Source organism: Cyprinus carpio, chromosome B1 (genome assembly GCF_018340385.1).
Source record: "Cyprinus carpio isolate SPL01 chromosome B1, ASM1834038v1, whole genome shotgun sequence".
NCBI classification, from domain to species: Eukaryota; Metazoa; Chordata; class Actinopteri; order Cypriniformes; family Cyprinidae; genus Cyprinus; species Cyprinus carpio.
Genome location: NC_056597.1, coordinates 37,944,057 through 37,967,447, shown reverse-complemented (window position 1 = coordinate 37,967,447; position 23,391 = coordinate 37,944,057). Strand labels below are relative to the sequence as shown.

The 23,391-nt window shown below is 36.1% G+C and overlaps 1 protein-coding gene and 1 pseudogene across 1 annotated transcript in view; both read right to left on the bottom strand.

Annotated features, from left to right (window-relative positions):
• The window catches only part of LOC122135992 (lipopolysaccharide-induced tumor necrosis factor-alpha factor homolog), a 613,569-nt gene that overhangs the window by 38,636 nt on the left and 551,542 nt on the right, over positions 1-23,391 (bottom strand). The gene's annotated exons all lie outside the window — the stretch shown is intronic.
• The window catches only part of LOC109102014, a 35,046-nt pseudogene continuing 16,532 nt past the window's right edge, over positions 4,878-23,391 (bottom strand).

Genomic DNA, 23,391 nt, shown 5'->3' with positions numbered 1-23,391 from the left:
ATGCAAGTCCGCCAGCATCCTTGCAGCACTGCAGTGTTAAATACTTTATACGGGGAGACTTGCCGTTCCATATGAATTTAGAAACTAAAAATATTCATCCATGGTTCACATCTTGTATTGCAGCATGAATAGAGCTCATCTTTCTACTGTTTAGAGTATTCTTATATTTTATTGTTTATTATGTGATTTTTAGTAGCTTGTTTTCTACTGTTTAGAGTTGATCGGTTTATCTGAATATGATGTTTGTCAATGTTGTTGAGATTCCTAAGCTGATTCTTGATGTCTGTGCATGCCTAAGCAAAACTTTTTTAATTATCAGAACAACTTTTAAGAAATATTTTGAATTGCATTGATAAAGTGGATCTTATACTGAAAAATCACAGGACTGTTATAATCAAAAAGGTAAACCTATTTCAGATATTAAGCTCTAAATGAGTATGATGATTTGTGTCAAATGATCATTACATATAATATAACCAACATCATATGATCACCTTTACTCTTTGCTTGCCTGGCTGTTATAGCTTAATTAGAATAGCCAAATAAAATCAAATATTAAAAAGTCAAGGGTCAAGGACCCAACTAAAGTAAACAGTGACTGATATAATGGTTATTTCAAATTTATCATTTCGTCTTTGGTGATTCTGCTTGTTAACATCAGGTGTCTTTAATAACGCTCAATCATCACTTAATTAATCACTTAATTATCTTAACTTTAACACTGCTTCAGTATTACTTTAACAACTTAACACTCTTGAATGTGGTCTCAAATATGCTCCAAGGAGAGTTAATTTTGTGCACAGTCAACACAAGAACACACATAAACAAATCGGCACACAATCATACTTAAAAAAAAAACAAACACACATCAACTCATGCTGCAGTGTGCTTGATTAAGTGAAACTGCTGAGTATTTTACCTGTTGTAAGCTGATATACAGTGATCATCTGCCAACACAACTGACTGCTGAGCCAATACATTTGTTTACATGTTCATAAAGAATTTATCTGTCAATCATTCTGGCAAGGAAACAAGTGCCACTGTTCTCTAAGTTCAAATTCAAATTCACATACAAATGTATACATGAAAAATCTCACGTATCCAGTTCCTTGGTAATGAATATCCAAATAACAGTATTTACTTAGAAACATGCAAAGACAGAACAGAACAGGGTAATACATACAATGACTGACATCAGACTGAACCAAACAGGAATTTATTTATACACTAGTAAGATAATTTACGATGTCACAGGTGACTGAAATATCTAATTAACCATACTGAAAGACTAGGACAGGACAGACAAACAGAAAGTCCATAACCATGACACCTTTTAGGTTTTTGTGAGTTTAAACCTACTTTGATATCTGCTGGAAGCATATAACAGGTTCTTTCTCAGCTCGATGTGACTCATCATGGACAATCACAACATTAACTTCTTAGATTTCTCAACAAGATGGCACTCATGTTGTAAAAATAAAATGTACACACACAGTTCTAGGAGTTATGTTGCATTATAAATGCAGAAATGCTGTGGAGGATGGCTTGATTATTTCAGATTTCAAAGTAGGGGATTCCTTTCAAATCAGAGTTGGTCTATTATGGAGATGTTTTCTTTTGTTGAAAGTGGGAAAAAAAACATGTTTTAATGCAATTTTTTAATAATTGTTTATTATTTTAAGATATTTTGTAACAGAAATCAAAATAATACATGAAATATTTAATGTAACCCATACAAAAGCAAAAATCAATCTAATGTTTTTTAATTTTAATTTTAATCTTTGCAATTTGTTTTAATACAAAATTCAAGCCTCTTGACAATACAGACTCACTTTGAATTTCAGACATCATCTGTTCATTTAGTTATTTATTTTTTAAGAGTTTAGTTTTTGCTGCTGCAAAAATAGCATACACAGTAAAAATCCTGAGTGTTAAATTACACACTGCTCAGAGCATATATGGTCCCACTATACAAAAGTGTTAAAGTAACACTGAAGTAGTGTTAAAATTAATGAGATAATTATGTGATTAATTAAGTGCTTGAGCATTAGTGATGAACTGCTGCTGTTAACAAGCATTATCGATCAGGAAAAGAGAAACACAAGAACTACAATTGACTTCAGCTACAGCCTTAGATGAAATCAACTGAAATAAAAGACATTAAATATCTCAAGATCTCAGCACAAGATGATTAATGATCTCCACAAACAGCATCACCAGCTTCACACATTACTAACCAGTTAGACTTTATTTCCGGAGTATCTAAAACAGAAGTTATTTATTTATTTATTTCCAAACTCTCTTGTAGAGCTGCTCCGAGCAGTGTTAATTTAACACTAAGGATTTTACTGTGTACATGAAATTATCCCAGACAAAGCAGGAGACAATGAAGATGAACTATACAAGCCAACATGTATATACAGCACACAATTTAGCATCCAAAATTAACCCAACGTGCTGAAAGGAGTGAAATTATTTCCTTATGAAATGAATTCTTTGTTAAGCCAAACACTCAGGAACTCTCGCAATGCAAATGCCATGCCACAAAACCATTTGCTCTTCAGTCCCTTCACCCATCCTTCCCCCCTGGGCACGTAGTCCAGGCAACTAAAAGTTGCTATGCTCACATAAAATATTTACTATATCTTCAGGATTCATGATCGTAAACATTTCATGTTTGGTGTCATTTTAAAGGTCTTTGTGCGATTGGTAAATTGGTCTCAATTTCACAGTAGTCACTTGTATTATAAGAAAGATTGAGAACTTTTGTAGAATTGTGTTCTGCTGAGGAGGGTGGTGTGTCCCCCTTTAGGGGTCTGTGTCTATCTATCTCCAAGCCAGGTGTGACCCTGGAGCCATGAGAACCTAACACACCCAAAAGGTCTTTATGTTTTTTTACAACTGATTTGAAGATTTCTTTGTTGTCTGGTCTGAGTATAAAAGGGAAGTGACAAAACATTGCTGGGGGATTCTGTAGTCAGAAAAACCCCCATGCAGTGTGTGAAAGTCTCTGGAGCTCTGCACCAGAACTCTTACTGCTGTGTGTCTCTCTGTTGTCAGGTATGATTTAAAAATGTAACTGTGTTAAACACATTGTGCCCATAGATCACACTGTATTGTTGTTTGTGGTACTACATGTGCACATAAGCTAGATAAGTTTATTCTCTAAAAACACCTGAGTGCTTTGCTATGCATTTTAGACCATGTGTCTTAAATAAGGATAACTGTTACATGTGTGACTATGTTAAATTTGTTTGTCTCCTGCGTGGAACACTTGGCCGTTCCTCATATGGCTACAGTATCTATGTACAAGAGTGGGTTGCCACCGGCTACAATGTGATTCACAATTACACTATCCGTTCTAAATTGGCTTCTAATTGTTTCATTCAGATTTCTGACTGTCACTGACTTAACACGATGTAGCTCTCGTGGTTAAAGGAAAAAATACATTTTTGTTATGACCATGCAGGGTGTAGCTCACTTAAAGGAATTATAACCACTCAGCATCCTCTGAGTAAGTTCGGAACTGACAAGTTTGTGTCCGTGGGTTCACTATCAGCTGAGTGTAATTCCTGTGCGATACCTGGTCCCTAATGAATGAATATTTGAAAGTACAGGATTTCCAGAATACTCAAATACCTAAATTAATAAACAATCGATATCTGTGATCAGCTTTTGATAGAAATATTGCCCAAATTTAATAATCACGTGAAATTGGAGTCAGATTGTACACGGAGCTAGACTAAAATTCAAACAAAATCTTGAAAAATTCAGAAGCGCAAGTAAAAGACCAAATACGCATTAAACCTTCGACCAGGCCGCTGGATTCCGCTTTTTGGGCCGGCAGGTGGATTCTTACAGTGCAGACAATGAAATAAACAATTCAAGCCATTAGCAACACAATACATGAAAAACAGGGGTGTGACTGACTGTAAGGGACATTTTATTATTATAGATATTATTTGCTTTACTCTACTAAAGAGTGTTCTTTAAACTGTCTAAATGCTTCATCAGTATGATAGAGTTATTTTGGGCCGGATCTGGGCTGACAATATGTTGCTATCTGGGGAAGCATTCGGATTTGATTAGGGTTTAAATGCAGAGTCAGTGTGTTTCTCTGGGTAAATGTATTTCACTTTAATGCGTTCTCATATCTGCGGTGCTTAGTTGCAGTATCCTCACAGCAGCCACTGTACACAGACCCCTTGCTTAAAATGCACTGCTTAATTGCTTAGTAATTCACCTCTGCATCAAATACAGGACTGTTAAACATGAGGCATGAGGTCACACCTCTTGAGTTTGTCTTGACTAATGCTAAAGGTTTCATTTCAAGTGAGAATGTTACTGATTTGCATGAACAGACTGGACTGGCAGGTTTGTGGCCAGTTATATTCAATACAGCAAGCATGTGTTATGAGGAAGTCATATAGACCACTGTGTAGGGACATATAGACGGTAACAATAAGGTTACATTATCTAATAATGTCATGAGACATAAACAGTATACAATAAAAAACAATATACAAAACAGTAATAATATACACAGTGTCCTGGGGATATGTATGATATTTAATAGACAAACCTTTCTATGAATTAATGGAGTGAAGTCTTTTTTTATCTCTTTCAATAGTGAATGAAGTGAGAAGTAAACTCTCTCTAAATTTCTTGGGTTGTCTTATCTTGATGATTTGTCTTTGTTGCCATGATGGCCCAAGGCCTGTTCTCTTGATAACTTAACTCAACAACTGTGATTGCATACAATTTAAATCAATTACCATACACACATGAAAGAGTTTTTTTTTTTTTTTTTGCCAACATTTAATAAAAAAATATGTATTCCTTCCTGAACATGATGCTGTAGTCCTCAGTGTTGTTTGTCACAGCAAAGACATCTGAAGAACTTCCCTGTACTGCTGCCTGACCTGAACAAGAACGAGACGAGAGGAGCTGAGTGACTAAATTACATAAATTAAACCTCTTAAAAACCATGAACCAGAATGGAGTTTGTTTGTAAAAAAAAAAAATAAAAAAAAAAAAAAAAAAAACACTGTAAGAAACTGCTGTGCTGTCACTGGGGTTTTTTTACAGAATAAGGATGGAAAAAAAGTCTGACCTCATTATTGAGGACACAGTAGATCAGGAAGATGAAGGTTCCCTGCTGGGAGTTCAAGATCAGGAAGAGGATCTCCAGCTCCTTACTGCCATTAGTGAAGAAACCCAGAAATCCAGGGGCAACCAAGAAACCACACACTGAGCCAGTGTTTTTAAATTAAAATGCCATAATCCTGCAGAGAAAAACAGAGAAAGAACAATATTTTATGTCTTTATTGACTATATGTGGTTTTCTATACAGAAATTAAATCATTTTACTTGTTTTTTGTTTCATCTTTGAAACTTCAACATTGAGATTTTTGAGAGCCGAGTTCACAGTGGTGACGATTCTTGATGAAGAGAATCATGTTTTAACTGAAAGGTAGAAGAGTAATTAATCACTTTGATTTCTTTTTAATCACATAGTGTATAGTCATTTTAGTCCATAAGATATAAAAAATGTGTTTACCGCTAGTATGACAAAAAAACAGGACCCAGAAAACTCCAGATGAAGCCCCATTTATCTGTTTTAATCCAGCAAGCTGTTTGGGGGGTGGGTATATGATTTAAACTGAATACTGAATGATTTTTTAAAAAATATCAGAAATACTTTTTTTCAGGTATTGACTGATGAAATATTACAGATTTTAATCTTGTGCATGATGTTGATACAGCCTCTATCAAGAGTGTATTTTATCAACAAAAAAACAAACTCACAGTTCACTGCCGTAGCCTTTAGGATCCACCACAGCAGACACGGCCACCGCCACCACAAACCAGAGCAACCACATATCCAAAACACACACAGGAATCCACTGCTAAGCACCTTCCTATTTTTGGATCTGATCTGTGATAGGTTCCTTCACACAGATGTAGAGCAGCACAGCTTCAATGAACATCCACACAAAGCCAGAGAGAAAGAGGAAGTGTGCAGAAGGCCTGCGATCACGGCACACAACACCTGGAGATCATGAGAGAGGGTTATGATGATTCTCAGTGAGGCTGAGCTGAGCTGTAGGGCTCCTTCATCATTCTCACCTGCTGAGGCCGTATGAGGCTCAGGAACTGCTCTGTGAGCAGCAACAGAAGGTGAGCCAACAGAAGACTGATGCAGATGTTGATTCGAGCCACATTATTCACTCCAGGACTCCACTGACAAAGGGCAAAGGTCAACAGGGCCAAACTGAAGAACACCAGCCCCACGATCACACACACCAAATTCAACAGTTCCAGCAGCGGGTTCACTCTGAGAAAACATGTCAGAGTTCATGAGAGCCAAATCTGTGAGGTTCTGTACCTCTGGTGGGGGGCTGGTCTGCATGATGAGAGCGAATGTGGACAGATGAACACAGGAACACACAGTGTAGCTGCTGTTGGTCTTTAAAACAGAGCAACCATCTACAATCCACTCGCTGATATTCCAGTACACACAGGACAAAGAACCACTGGGATCAAACTCCTGAAAAAGAAGAAAATATGAAAACACTAAATATTAGATGTTTTCAGATGTTCATCAGTTCTCAGGTTTGACAAAACACATCTCACTCTGATGTGTCTGAAGGTGAAGTTGACTGGTTTGGTGAGGTTAGTGTTGGTGGTTTTGGGAAGAGTAGCTGAGATCACAGTGGACATCATGGTTTTAATCGTGTCATTTGATGTTTTGAAGAAGTCTGGCTTCAGTAGATTCTCCATCGTGTTGTAGCTCATGAAAGCCACAGCAGCTGATCCTGTGTGACAGAAATAGAAATGCAACAACGTGTTAAAATAACAACAATCAAAAAATAAATAATTGGATTTAGCAATGATGGGAATGGCATTTTTTATGATTTGTTGTTTCACACAGAAACATTTAACATACTTCCATTGTTGTTATTGGCGATCCCAATGAGATCGATGTCCACAGAAGAATTTGTTGTGTCGAGTCGAGGGATTTTATCTAAGGTGACATTTGGTCCAACCATGAAGACTTGACCCTCTGACAAAAACAAGCAGTTACGTACTATATAAGTGTATTTTTAATATTTAGCTTTTTTATGAAAGACAGATTAACAATTGAATTTGCACAAAAGACAAACAAAATGACTATTCATGATTTCTAGATGTAGTATTTTAAACTCTTCAGGTATCTCGAGGATAAAGGTCAGATCTTACAGTAAATTGTGTACTCAAGTGATTCCATTCTCAACTGTTTGTTTTTTTCCAAATGTGCCTAAAATCAAAAAAATTTCATGCCCATGATGGTGTTTGTCTTATTTGACAAGCCTCTACCAAATGACGAAGGAATTTGCACCAAAATATTGACTTTTGACATCAACAACAAAAGACCATTTTCTGCTCTCTTTTAAAAATTAATGTAGCTGCATTTGTCATTGTCTGCCACCTGTGACTCATGCTGATCACTAGATGTCATATATAATCTCAGTTTCATCATTAATAATAACTGTTTCTCCACTTACCTACAGCAGCGAGAGTAAAACTGACACTGTCACTTGTGTCTGTTGGCTTCACTAATGTAGAGATGAGTTTCTCACTGGTTTTTAACACAAGGTTTCCAAAGGAGGCTAGTTCAGTTGGGTTCGATAATAATGATGACTCTAGAATCTTCTCTGAAGTGCTGAAGGCCACAGTCAAAATATTGGTGACGGTCTAATTTATTGATCAGATAAATAAAGTTACACTACATGTAAATTTCAACAGAGGCAATAAGACATCACTGCTATGTAAATCATTATGTAACTGGCAAAGATTTGATTAATTTATATTTTTTCTCTTGAAGACGTACATTCAAAGGGAGTACTGTAATGTTCTCTATCTGCTCAAGAAAATCTTGGAAACATGTCTGGGACTGAAATCACAATCATGAAGGCAGTATATGTTTATTTTGATCATGTGTTTTTCAATATTAACAGAGAAACAAAATGCATTGTTACTGTTATGGTCCAACTCTAAATCTTCAAAACCTCAACTTACAGTGCATCCTTCCTGCAGCATTATATTTATACCTACAAGAAGAGAAATCAGCATAAAGACAATAATAAAATACAGCTGTGGACAAGAATTCAACAGTACTGGACAAAACTTTGGAAAATAATTCTTATAAAGTCCTTGTGTCCAATTTTGTATTTAGTCCAGAGTGGAAGTAAGTGATTTTTTTCTCTCATCTTAAGGCTATTATGATGTTGCTCCATAAGTATAATAACCACAAACAAGTTTAAACTAAGTGTCTTGTAAGCAGTTGTGAATATTAAGCATATTATCAGCAGCATTTATGCATCTGTGTACAGCTGGAGCAAACACAGTCTAGAGCATGTAGGCTAATTGCATCTGAGAGCACGCCGATAGTAATGGACATGAATACAGGTTAAATGAAATAAGCATTCGCATGTATGCATTTCTACCAGGGTTCAGTATATTCAGCGGCGTAATCTCATCATCATGTTTGTTTAAATCTAAGGTTGTTTAATGATGTGCGGTCGATTTCAGCTGCACGCACCATCAAAAGCATGTGCTTTTATTGATCCTAATGGCTCTATACAATTAGAGAATATTGTTAAATTAATGACAGTTATTAAATGACTAATTTATAAAAATATTCTTATTAACACCTGTGAACATAACAATCAGACTGCAATGCATATTCCTGTTAACACATGTGAAGACTTGTGAACAGAATTTCACCAGAGAATCTTCAAAGCTCAATCTGCAGATCTGTTCATTTACAACCAAAACATCACAGCACAAAACATGACTGACCAAACATCAGACTACATTACCAGCTGAGATCGTCTCTGGTGTGACTGTTGTATTGGTGCTGCTGATGTTAGTAACAGCTGGGAAAAAATGACTGATAAATATCAATAAATCAACAAACACACAATAAAAAGGGCACATGTAAATATTTACCAGCACAGTATGTGAAATATTGGCTACTGTGCCTGACTTTACACATGATGATTACCTAGTCAGGCCTTTACTTAATTTAACTTAATTTACACTTTTCTAAAGATGAAGAAATGTGTAACTACAGTAAGTCCCTAGCAAATGTTCTGCTTGGGAACCAACTAATTCTGAGAAAATTAAAAAGCCAGTTCCAGTACTTCATGCTTAAACTCCATAAAAGCAAACTAGTTTGATAAACACATCTAAATAATATGAAGATATTTGAGTTCTTTCAGTAAAATTGATAAATGCTATGTAGTCTAATTGGATAAAATACATTTCCTCAGTGGTACAAACATTCATTCCAACACTAATTCTTGTTTTCAATGGCACTACACAGATTATATATGTAAGTTAAAAATGCTATAGGAGGAGAATTAAAATAGTCTTTTCTTATGACATAAAACCCCTCAGAAAATTAATGTAGTATCAACATTTTAATGCAGATGTATTCTACTGATCAATGATGCATGGAAACAATGTCTATGTGAATAATCTCATACTCCGTAAACTGCAGAAAATGCTGTTAACCCATCAGAGCATGTAAAATACACTCTATTCTTCATCTTTACATACAGACACAGATATGAAGACACAAATATCATGAATGTGTAGAAAGAGCTCATGTAAATATAATTACCTGCACAGTAGGCTGCATTGCATATAGTAGGTCTAACCAGCTCATAGACATAATAATTGCCAGGACAGGCTTTGACTTTAATGGGGTAAGACCCAAAATAGCAGCAGTAACTGACAGCGTAACCACAGACATCTCGAGTGACGACTCCATCCTCAACTTTTGGGTGTTCACCATGAATCCAAAGTGCAATATCAGTACCACAGCTATACCGAGCAACACACGTGTCTGGAATCTGAGCGCTCAGATCGTCAAGGAAGAGACGATACCAGCCGGTCCAATTGACGGAGCAATCATACGTTTTGACTGAAGCATATGTATTATTGATGGCTCTCCTTGCTTCGTCCAGCACAGTATAGTTGAGGCAGGGGTCAGACAGATTAGCTGTTATGAAAACCCCAATATTAATTTATAGTCTCAATATTAATGTTTTAAAAAATTGCAAAACATGGTCACAAATTTCATGTATATGCAAATTGTCACACAAACACACACACACACACACATATATATATATATATATATATATATATATATACATATATATAATATACACACACACACACACACACACATACACACATATATCTACAGTGCCTTGCGAAAGTATTCAAACCCCTTCTTTTTTTCTTTTTTTTCCACATTTTGTTATGTTGCAGCCTTATGTTAAACTGCTTAAGTTACTTTTATTCTCACATCAATCTACACCCCCTACACTATAACGACAAAGCAAATAACAGGTTTTTAACATCTTTGCAAATTTATTACAGATAAAAATAAAATTTAAAAAATTGCATAAGTTTTCTGGGACAGTTGCAATTTAGCTCAGGAGCATTCATTTTGCTTGTAAATGTTACCACACTTTAAGTGAAGTTAACTTGTGTCAAATTCAGTTGAATGGGTATGATTTGGAAAGACACGTGTCTTAATAAAAAGGTCTAACAGCTAAAAATGCATATCAGAGCAAAAACTAAGCCCTGAGGTAAACAAAACAAAACAAACAAAAAAACAGCCTGTAGAGCTCAGAGACAGGATTGCATCAAACCACACATCTGGGGAAGAGTTTCAGAAAAAAATCTGCTGAATTGAAGGTTTACAGTAGGGATGCACAATAAATATTGGCACGATATTAATGCGCATCTCGTCAGTAAAACCGGTTCTGTAAGGCAAGGCAAGGCAAGGCAAGTTTATTTATATAGCACATTTCGTACACAATGGTAATTCAAAGTGCTTTACATAAAAGAAGGTAAAATAATCATGAAGAAAAATAATAACACAAAATAAAAACAAGCAATTTTAAAAACATAAAACAAGCAATTTTAAAACATTGGAAATGATTTAAAAAATTGACTTATTTAAAATGAATTTAAAACAGTTAAAAAATAGAAAATGATTTTACATAGAATACAGTGAATATGTAAATTACAGTGCAATCAATTCGGACATCGCACAGTGCTCATTCAACAAATGCACAGCTAAACAGATGAGTTTTGAATCTAGATTTAAATGTGACTAATGTTTTAGCACATCTGATCTCTTCTGGAAGCTGATTCCAACTGCGGGCGGCATAGTAACTAAAGGCGGCCTCCCCTTGTTTTGTGTGAACCCTTGGTATATCTAACTGACTCGATCCTAATGATCTGAGTGGTCTGTTAGGTTTATATTCAGTGAACATATCTGCAATATATTTTGGTCCTAAGTCATTGAGTGATTTATAAACGAGTAAAAGTACTTTAAAATCAATCCTAAATGTAACTGGAAGCCAGTGTAAGGATCTGAGGACTGGTGTGATATGCTCAGATTTTCTGGTTCTAGTCAGAATCCTTGCAGCAGCGTTCTGGATGAGCTGCAGCTGTCTAATGGTCTTTTTGGGAAGGCCGGTGAGGAGACCATTACAGTAGTCCACCCTGCTGGTGATAAAGGCATGAACAAGTTTCTCCAAGTCTTGAATGGAAACAAAACATCTAATTCTTGCAATGTTTTTTTTAGATGATAGTATGCTGATTTAGTTACTGCTTTGACATGACTACTGAAACTAAGGTATGTCTCCAGAATCACACCAAGATTCCTGACTTGATTTTTAGTTGGTTGACCCCTTGAGACAAGGTATGCATTCACCTTGAAAACTTCATCTTTGTTTCCAAATGCAATAACTTCAGTTTTTTTCCTTGTTTAACTGAAGAAAGTTCTGGCACATCCAACTATTAATTTCATCAATACATTGGCAGAGGGAGTCAATGGGGCTGTAGTCATTTGGCGATAAGGCTAGGTAAATCTGGGTATCATCAGCATAGCTGTGATAGGCAATTTGGTTCTTTCTCATTATCTGACTTAGTGGGAGCATATACAGGCTAAACAAGAGCGGTGCCAGAATTGAGCCTTGTGGGACTCCGCATGTCATGGACGTCCACTTAGACTTATGCTCTCCTAGACTCACATAATAACCTCTCCCTTCTAAGTATGACCTGAACCATTTGAGTACCATCCCAGAAAGCCCGACCCCAGTTTTCCAGTCTCTCTAGTAGTATGTTATGATCGACAGTGTCAAACGCAGCACTGAGATCTAGCAATACCAGCACTGATATTTTGCCAGAGTCAGAATTTAAGCGAATATCATTTATTATCTTAATGAGCGCTGTCTCTGTGCTGTGATGCAGTTAGAAACCAGATTGGAAATTGTCCAGGTATCCATTTGAGTTTAAGTATTTGTTCAGCTGATTAAAAACTACCTTTTCTATAATTTTGCCTATAAAAGGAAGATTTGATATTGGTCTATAATTGCTCAAAATGGTGTTATCAAGATTGCTCTTTTTCAGGAGGGGTTTAACTGCAGTTTTCAGGGAGTTTGGAAATGTCCCAGAAAGAAGTGAGGCGTTCACCACTTCTAAGAGATCTGCTTCTAAACAGTTAAGCACACTTTAGAAAAAAGATGTGGGAAGTGTGTCAAGATAGCAGGTTGACGATTTTAGGGCTGCACTATTTCTTCCAAAATTTTCCTATCAATTGCTTCAAAAATAGACATAGTATCTTTTTGAATATTGCGTCCAGATCTGTCTGACCTCTGCATTACTTGAGGATGTGCTAATCGCCTTCCTGATATTAATGATCTTCTCAGAAAAGAAGAAAGCAAACTCATTGCATTTGCTAACTGAGAGCATTTCACTGGGAAATCTGACTTGGGGGGTTTGTCAGTCTCTCAACAGTGGCAAAAAGAGTACGAGTGTTGTTTAAGTTACTGTTTATAAGGTTTGAGAAGAAATTCTGTCTAGCTGTGGCTAGTTTCACATTAAAAGCATGAAGGCTGTCTTTATAGATGCTATAGTGAATTTCAAGTTTCCAGCGGTAATCAGCGGTAAATCTCTACATGTGCGTGCTTTCACATGGAGCAGCATTTACTACATAGAGCCGTTGTTCACTGGCAATATAAGTGGCCAAACTCAATCCTCTCTTCAGTGAAGGCACATGAAAACACACTTGGAATTTGCAACAACAACAAAAAAAAGCACCTAAAAGACCCTCAGACTGTGAGAAACGAGATTCTCTGGTCTGATGAACCTCAATTCTAAGCATCATGTTTGAAGGAAACCAGTCACTGCTCATCACCTGCAGAGTACCATCCCAAAAGTAAAGTGTGCTGGTAGCAGCCTCATGCTGTGGGGTGTTTTTTCAGCAGCAGTGACTGAGGGACTCATCAGAGTAGAATAAACACTCAATACACCACCAAATATTGAGATAGCCTTAATGAAAGCATTCAGAATCTCAGACTGGGCAGAAGGTTTCACCTTCCAACAGGACAGTGGACCCTAAGCAAACAGCAAGAGTGGCTTTATAGACAACTCTGTGATTGTCCTTGAGTGGCCCAGCCAGAGCCTGGGCTTGAACCCAATCAAATATTTCTAGTGAAACCTGAAAATGTGTGCCAGCCCGCATTCAACCTGACAGAGCATGAGAGGTGAACAGCTGAGGTGAAGAATGGCAGATAATTGCCGAGTGCTGATGTGCAAAGCTTATCGCATCATACCCAAACATACTTGAAGCTGTAAAGGTGCTTCGGCTAAGTACTGAGTTAAGGGTTTGAAAACTTATGCAATGTACTTATTTCAGTTTTTTTTATTTTTTTAAAAGTTGTGACAGTTCTGTTTTTGTTTTGCCATTATGGTGTATAGAGTGTAGACTGATGTTAAAAAGTAATTCAAAGCAGTTTAACATAAGGTTGCAACATAAAAAAATTGTGAAAAAATGAAGAGGTTTGAATACTTTTGCAAGGCACTATATATATATATATATATATGTGTATATATATATATACATATATATATGTATATATATATATATATCACCTTGAATTTGTGTAAAGATATTAGGGGTGCACGATAAATATCAGCCGATAATTAATGCGCATCTCGTTAGTAAAGCCAGTTCTCTAATCAGCGGTAAATTCCATCAGGTACCATCCACCTGAAGGAATTTACCGCTGATTTACTGACGAGTTGCGCATTAATTATCGGCCGATATTTATCGTGCACCCCTAAAAGATATTTTGGGCAGGTTTGAGCATGCCTTTTTGAAAAGAAAGGCTTTTTTCATTCTTTTTTTTATCTAGCTAATTTTAACATCTATGACGTTTGCAACTTTAGTAGACATGGCATACACTGTCTTTTATCTTCATAAATTTGTATTTAAAGGCATACATTCTCTCTCTATGCAGCATTAAACAGTCCTTCAAAAGCATATTCCTGTTGTATACATATCACATCATATGCAGTTTCCAGACGAACAACACAGCCTCATAGCTAATGTGATTTCTCATGGTGGTTTATACTGTTTTTTTTTTACTGGTATATTATAGTGGTACAGTAATTATTTGCAATTCAGACAGACACACATCTATTCAGTGATACAGATCTTCATTAGGTCAGAAAATAAGCCAATAGAGTCACAGTGTGTTATATTACCAGTTGAGATGGTCGCTGGTGTGACAGCTGTAGAGCTGGCGTTAATGCTGCCAACATCTGAAAGTTTGGATGAATAGTTAATAAAGAACAGAGACAGAAATCGTGTAAAAAGTGTTTATGTAAATTTAATCACCTGCACAGTATGCAAAACTGCATTCTGTTGGACGAACCAGCTCATAGACATAATAATTGCCTGGACAGGCTTTAACTTGAATAGGGTAAGACCCGTAATAGCAGCAGTAACTGTACAAATTACCGCAGACATCTCGAGTGACGACTCCATCCTCAACTGTTGGGTGTCCACCACTAATCCAAAGTGCAATATCTGTTCCACAGCTATACCTTGCAACACATGTCTGTGGGATATAAGCACTCAGAACCGTTAATGAAGAGACGATACCAGCCGCTCCAGGTGACAGACTGGTCACAGTTGAAGACTGAAGCAAGTGTATTACTGGTGGCTCTCCATGGATTGTCCAGCACAGTGTAGTTGTAGCAAGGATCTACAGAGAGATAAGCTGTTAAGAAAATGTAGTTTACAAAATTAACATGCTTCTGAGAAACGTGTATTGTTATTAAATTTATCCACAAGTTTAGCTGAAGACATTTACATCTCTTTTTTTTAGTATTAGCAAAATGTTACACCACAATGGGAAGCAGAACTGTTAAACTTGAGTTACACAGTAACTGAACTACTAGCAGCTTTCTTATACAGTATCCTTCAGAAAAGTAGACAATATATGGAATCACCAGCAAACAATTGTGTGGTGTTTTGTTAGACACTCTCATTTTGTAGTATTTATATTCTAATATGGGCCCAAATCAATTTTGATGTTCTCTGAAGACATGAGCTGTAAAACTCAATGTCATAAATGTAGGGTGTACTGGATCATTCATTTCTAGAGGTTTGAATCTTTGGGCAGAGAGCAAATAAATTAGAGTCATGATTCATAGGTTTTGGGACAATTCAAGAACTATCTTTGCTAATTCAGGGGAATTCAATTTAATTTACAATTATATAGTTCCAGGTTTTCAGAGGGAAACCTGGGTCGATAAACTAATATAAAAACATTAAAGTAGCTTAATTCAGTTACACCCAACCATTCCAATAGACCCCATGCTGTGTCAGTAATTTGATTAGGTCTGATGCTAAACTAGCGCTATTGTGAGAGAGCTGTCATTTGCTCAAGTGATGGTCAGTGTTTGTACTGAGGAGAGAGCAGACACAAGCTGTTCAGAAAGTTATGAATGAAACAGAGAACGGTGCGATCCCATGAATGGTGATAAATAACACATCACATAAATTGATGCACTGAGAAAACAAGTGAATCGTTACAGCTCTGAGCTGCATTTCCCAAAAGCATCATAAACCTAAATTGATCATAGCTCTGTTGGTTTTAATGGGTCTATGATGTACTTAAGTTCACAATGTTTTTGGGAAGCACAGCCCTATTCAGTTAATTTCAAAACTATCCAGACATGCTTATCCAGACAAAATGCCACCCAGTTGCAGAGTACATTACCAAATGTAGCCGTTACTGGTATGGCAGCTGCTGTTAAGACATCTGAAAAATAATTATAAATACAAATTAATCAACATATTACAAAAAGCACAATGAAATAGCAGTCAACTTTCTTTGAATAAACAAAGAAATAAAAATAGCTTTGACAGAATTACATAGTGAAAGTTCACCCAAAAAATGAAAATTTGGTCATAATTTGCTTTACCCTCATGTCATTCCAAATGAATTCTGGAGTATGTATTTCCTGTCTATCCTAGAATTTCCTATTACCCTATTATATTCATATTACCCATCTTTTCCACATAATGAAACTCTCAAGTAGGGCTGCCCTTGACTAAGGAATTTTCTGGTTGACTAGTAGTCGTTCATTTGAAGCATTAGTCGACTAATTGCACATTCATTAATAAAAAATTGTAATCATTATAATAAGCCTTTAATTGCCTACATAGCCTAAGCTCTCAAGCACACGCATAAAGCTTGCATCAGCACACCGCAGAAGCTAATGATTATGAATGAGTGAGGGTAAAACAGTAAGGAGGCTGCATTAACATTTTAATAATGTATTGATAAACTGTGCTTTCTTTGTATTAAGTTTAAGAGATGAAGTCAGTGACACTGACTCGTCATCTCTGCAGTAGTGAATCTGAGAATATTTATTTTCCATTTGAATTGGTTCATTTGAAAGTAGACATTTCGCTCTCTATAGATATGTTTTCATATCTCTAAGGCAAATATACACAGAGTTTTGCCCTCAAGTTCACAGAGACCGAGACGGCAGAAAGCACATCCTGTTTGCTTTCATTATATCACAAAAGCGCAATGTTTTGATGTTATTGTGAGTGCACATAAATAAACGTAGAATCTTTACAGATTCGAAAGATGTATCACTCTTATCTGTATGACCAAAAAGTATTTTAAGAGCAAGTGAGCGCACCAGCGCCTCCATCTGTCCTGCAGTGAGCGCGCTTCTACACTCCACACTGACACTTCAATAGTGCACATTTTTCTAGGTTGGCCTAACATTAGATTGAGCAACCATGTAAAATCGATAAAACTTACATATTTCAGATGATAAGCCATATTTGATGTTGATGAATGATAGGCGAGCATTTGGGTGTCCTGACCGATGTACTAGCCTACCACATAGACCAGCCGTTAACGATCTGTCTGTCACGGACTGCGTGTCTTCGTCTGTGTGTTTTTTTTTTTCCTGGGATTAAGTGACTAAAAACATTTTGGTCAACCAAGCCTCTTCTGGTCGACTAACGGTTAGTCGACTATTAGGGGGCAGCCCTACTCTTAAGCCTTTTCTGTCCAAACTAACAAATAAATAGCGAGGCAAGACTCGTGCTCTCAGTCCATCTCCGTAAGCAATGCCAACAGTATTAGTTCTCGCATGTCACATGACCAAACATTTCTTCTCACAAAGCTATTATGATTTCAGAGGATTATATTTAGGATACTTTAGAAACTGATAGGTTAATTTTCCATTCACTTAATCAAAAAATGGTCACAATATTATACATGTAAAGTATTGCGGGTTTGGAGCGACATGAGGGTGAACAATTAAACTTCAATTCAGCTGTCCACCACATTAATGCCACAGTTCAGACATCTGAATGAATGAAGTGGTCAAAGTTGTGAGTGGCTGTTGTAGTAGTTGTGAGTAGCCAAAGATAACTCAATCACATTGTAGTTTTATTAATATGAACACATGACCAACTGATTCAGGAATGCTAGAGGTCTCATTCATCTACAGACACAAAATCAAAAAACACTGTTTAGACTTACACAGAATAACAGAGATGGTAGTCGGTCCTTTTAAAAAAGCTGAAATATGAAGAAAAAGACATTAAAAACAACTGGAAATGTCTTGAAATGTATCACAGTTCTGATTTTATCAGCACTACATTCATCATATGGCCGCAGTTCATTTCATAAAAGCTTTGGAGCAATAAGAACCAACCTTTAAAGTCAATAAAAATACTTTCATGAAAGTAAGCCATTGTCAGTTTGGACAGTATGTGTTTTTTCTCTCTGTATCCACAAACAAGTTGAGAGGACAAGCTTCCTTAACAAAGAATAAACAAATTAGCTTTGGCTCTGACCCATGACATTAAAAAAGTTAGTTTTCTTTGTGTTTCACACATAAAAATATTCCACAAAATGTATGTATTTTCTTGTTACAAGAGTTGAAATTGACTTTTAAACAGGTTTTTGTCAAAGCATAACGCAATAAAGGATGAAAAATTGTTTTTAAAGAAATGTTCTACCAGAGGATGTTCTCTCTTAGAACCACAAATAGTTTTTCCAGAAACATCACACATGAAAACTGGTATAGATCTACACAGCAAAAAATCCAGAGTGAAATCAGGCTCTGGTGGGAGTACATGTGAGACCACACTCAAGAGTGTGAAAGTGTTAAAAATAGGAATGTTAAATTAACACTGAAGCGGAGTTAAAGTTAATGAGATAATTAAGTGATTAACTGAGTGATGATTGACCATTATTGACGAGACCTGATGTTAACGAGCAGAATCAACAAAGACGAAAATAAAAAAAAATTATGTCACCATTATAGTGGTCAGTGTTTGCTTTAGTTGGCCTCTTGTCCCTTACATTTTTAAAATTAGATTTGGTTTGGCTGTTGTAACTCAGTTGTAATAGAGAGATGAGCAAAAATAAAAACATGATTATGTGATATTAGTTATGTTTTTACATAAAGCCTAAAACATTAGGTCTGAACATTAGAAAACAAACTACTAAAAGTAGCATGGAAACAAAAATAGAATAGTAAGAATAAAGGAAATTACTAAGACAATTCAGGTAATAATTTATTCATGCCACAGTACATCATGGGAGCCATGGATGAATTTTGATAGGTGGCACCCAGAATGCACTGCAACACAAGTCTCCTGCAACATTCTTTTTTGATTGTCACCATCGTTGATGTTTGCATGTCTAAATGAAAGACTCTTTTAAAAGATTTTTGAACAAACAACTTTTAAGAAATTCCACAGATTGTATTTAAAATGCTGGTAATCCTGTGCTGAAGAATCATTCGGGCGCAATAATCAACAATGAAAGTTTAACTCAGTGATTCAGGAAAACCAATATTTTTTCTATTACCCACCCAATAAAAACCCAATAACAACAGCCAAGCAAAATCTGACTTTAAAATGTTAAGGGTCAAGAGCACAACTAAAGCAAACATTGGCCACTATAATGGTGACATTAAAATAGTGATTTTCGTCTTTGTTGATTCTGCTCATTAACATCAGGTCTCGTCAATAATGGTCAATCATCACTCAATTAATCTCTTAATTAACTCATTAACTTTAACTCTGATTCAGTGTTAATTTAACACTCCTATTTTAACACTTTCACACTCTTGAGTGTGGTCTCACATGTACTCCCAGCTGAGTTAATTTCACTCTGGATTTTTTGCTGTGTATAAGCACTCTGGAGTATTTCATAAAGATTATATCCTTAATAATTCATAAAGATAAATCCTTAACGACAAATCCCAAATTAGCCAACTGCAGAATACTCACAAATCAACTGTAACTACACATGATAAAACATCAATACATGTTTTTAAATAGACTGATGAGGATAATTATGATCAGAAACAGCTTACCTGATGTAAACTTACATACAGTGATCCCTCACCAGACACAAATGACTGCTTAACTAAATTAAAAAAAAAAAAAAAAATGTTATGTTCAGATGTTTACAGAGACGTTATCAGCCCATCACCCTGATAAGGAAATGTTATCACATGTCCACTGTTTTTAAATTCAAATTAAAATACAAATGTAAAAATAAACTTACATATCCAGTTTCTTGGAAGTGTGCTATCAGATTTTCCACATAATGCCATATATGTCATTTCCTATCAGGTTTTTGTCCGTTTTAACCTACATTGGCAGCTGCAGGCAGAGTCTACCTGCACGAGTCCACCAAACAAGGACACAGACGGCACTTAAGTGTCTTTTTCTTTCTTTTTCCTTTTTCTGTTCCAACTTTGTTTCCACTCTCTTTTTCCCCATTCAACATGTGTTTTCAGTGCATTCCTGCTGACTCTCAACAACACTCTGTCACATGTCCACTCTTCTCTATGTAATAATTGTTTTGAATTGCATGCTGTTACTGTAACAACTCCTGCAAAACTCCATATTGTAGTAATTTATTGCCCTCACAATCAACTGGGTCCCTTTATAGAGGAGCTGGATGAGAAGCTGTCCTCATTTGGAGATTTCAACATTCTACTCTCTCCTAGCTTTATTCGATCTCAAATGGCTTACAACCCATAAACTTGGCAAAAGGCTCAATGACATTTACAAAGCGAGTAAGGAAGCAGGGGAGTAAGGAAAACAGAAACTAAAGGATAAAAACAAAACTGACTAGGAGTCAAACACAACACGGCAAAACAGTGACTACATTTGGTCGGACTGACAGATCACAAACAATGAGACTAAATAGGGAAAACTTAATAAGGCCTTCTGATGGAAACGAAACAGTAACAAAATAGTGAATGGAAAAACAAGAGAGCGAGACTGAACACCACAATGGCAACAAAATGTGTGGTAAGCTGTCAAACAACACAAACAGGAAAAAAAAACGACAGATCAGCCTGGGGATCTGACAGAAAGTAATGAGTTACATTACCTTTGAGATACTTTTTAAATCTGGGCTGGGCTTGCTTATTTACGGAGCCCCACACATGACATGCACGAAAAAATAAATAAATTGTGCGCACGATTTACTAATTTGTTCCCTCAATGTACTAAAATGTGCACACAATCATTATTTCGTTCCCTTAATTTCCTAATTTGTTCCCCTTGATTTGCTAAATCGTGTGCACGATTTACTATTTTGTTCTCTCGATTTATAAATCAAGTGAACTAAATAGTAAATTGTGCACACGATTTAGCCTACTATTTTTTCCTGTATGCCATGTTTGGGGCTCCGTACTTTTTTAATGGCCCTTTCACACCACAAGTTCAATGAATAAGCCTCAGGCTAAAGGAAATTTGTGTCTGTACAGTAGAGGGCGCAGTTCAGTCAAACCTTTCAGCTGTGCTGCCATTCTGGATGGAATGAAGAATAGAACGCAGGAGAAGTTCGCTCTTCAGCAATAAATAAAAAGAAACACAAATTTATGTTTTATCTAAAGTCATTTTTGTTTATGGGTGAATTTGACCATCAAAGGTCAACAGCAAAGATAGTGGTCAATAAATTATGGGATTAATATATAATAGAAATGTGTTATTTGACATATTTATTATTGCAGGTTTGCATCATATTAAGTTTGCTTTATCATTTTTGGTCAAAGTCCATACTAAGAAAATATTCCACAACAAGATCAACATTGCTTCAGACATATGAAAACTCTTTAAAATATTACATCCTTTGTCCCTCTCCATTACCTCTTTAACATCTGATGATTTCGCTAAATTCTTCTCAGAAAAAACTAAAACCATTAGCCGTCAGTTCTGAGCTCCACACAAAGAGGAACTCACACTCTCAGCTAACAAACTCCTCTCCACTTTCTCTGCCCTCGCTGAGGCAGAAATATCTTAACACTTCAGTCATCCTTTATACCTGCCCTCTAGACCTCATCCCCTCACACTTCTTGTGATCCATTTCTCCTTCACTTCTACAGCAACTCAACCACACACACAACTTCTTGTCAAAGCTCTTGGTATTTCTATACTGGACTGCCATCATGTGCAATCAAGCCTCTACAAATGATCAGAACACAGTAGAACGACTGGCCTTCAACGAGTCCAAGAGAGCCCACATCACACCTCTCTTTATCAATGGCTACTCACCTGTTAATCAGATTCACTGATATTAAACATATCTGAGAAAACCAAGCAGAATATACAGTTAATGCTTTTGAATTAAACACTTTAAATACAAAAGATGTTGCATAAAATGGCTGGATTAAAAAAATAAATAAATAAATAGAACATTCCTCTCAAATTAGAGTCAGTCTGTTATATAGAGCTTTTCTGGGCTTTTGTGGAATGTGGAAAAAACATTTGCATATGCACTTATCATATCACATTGTTTGTTAAGGCATAACTTCATTACAAAAAAAAAATCCATTAATATAATTAAACCTTGAGCAAAAGCAAAAATCAATCATCATTCACGTTTTAATGCAAAAATACAAGCATTGGACAATACAGAGTCACTGAATTGGAGACAGCAGCTGTTCATTTAGTTATTTCAATAGTTTAGCTTTAAAGGTCAACCCCAGTATAAAACCTGTTACACTCCGAGCTGATAATATATGGTTGTGACATTTGAATATTAAAAGTAAACATAAAATAGGTCCTTACAGAAGAAACAGTCATTCTCTTTCTGGGAACTTTCTGAGCTCAACAAACAAAAAATAGATGAATAAAATAAAAGTGTGCAAGATTAATACATTTATTAATTATTTGACATATTTCAATATCTAACTGTATGTCATGTTATTTCTCTTCACTATGCGCACATGAAATAGTTTTCAGGAGTTTTTATTATTATTATTATTATTATTATTATTATTATTGATTTGCCAGCATTTAACTGAACATGTTGTGTCTGTAAAGTCTCTAAAAAAATGCTTTTCACCCATAACCAAGAAAATCTTACATGTATAACAAAGATTAAATGAACCAGTTAAGAAGTTCTACATCAATAGTTTTTACAGCTGTAACATCAAAAGACTGGTAACATTATTTATCATTTACAGAAAGGAGCTGAAACTAAAGTTGCATAAATAATGGCAGCAGTATTTTTACTTCCTGAACATGATGTTTGTGGACCTCAGTGTTTTTTTACACAGCAAGACATCTGAAGAACTCCTGTACTCGTCGTTTGCTGACTGAAGCTATAGAATGAGTATCGCAGTAAGAGCTCGCGTGACTTCATTGATATGGCAGTTAACTGGCATGAGACACATCACTGAAACGATCTAAGATGGAGTTTGTTGTAATAAACAGTAGAAATTAGCTGTAGCTGGCTACTGGTCCTGCTTGGGGAGTTAGTGTTTTTAATAATAGGGGATGAAAACAATCTGACGTGCATTATTAGAAGAACAGCAGAATCAGGAAGGAGGTTGGCAGTTCCTGCTGGAGTTCAAAGTTCGGGAATGAAGGTAGGTACATCTGCATCATGCTCGCTTAGCCTCGCGCCTTTACGCCTGCCAGAGATAATCCTAGATGACTACTAGGGGACAACGTTCGCA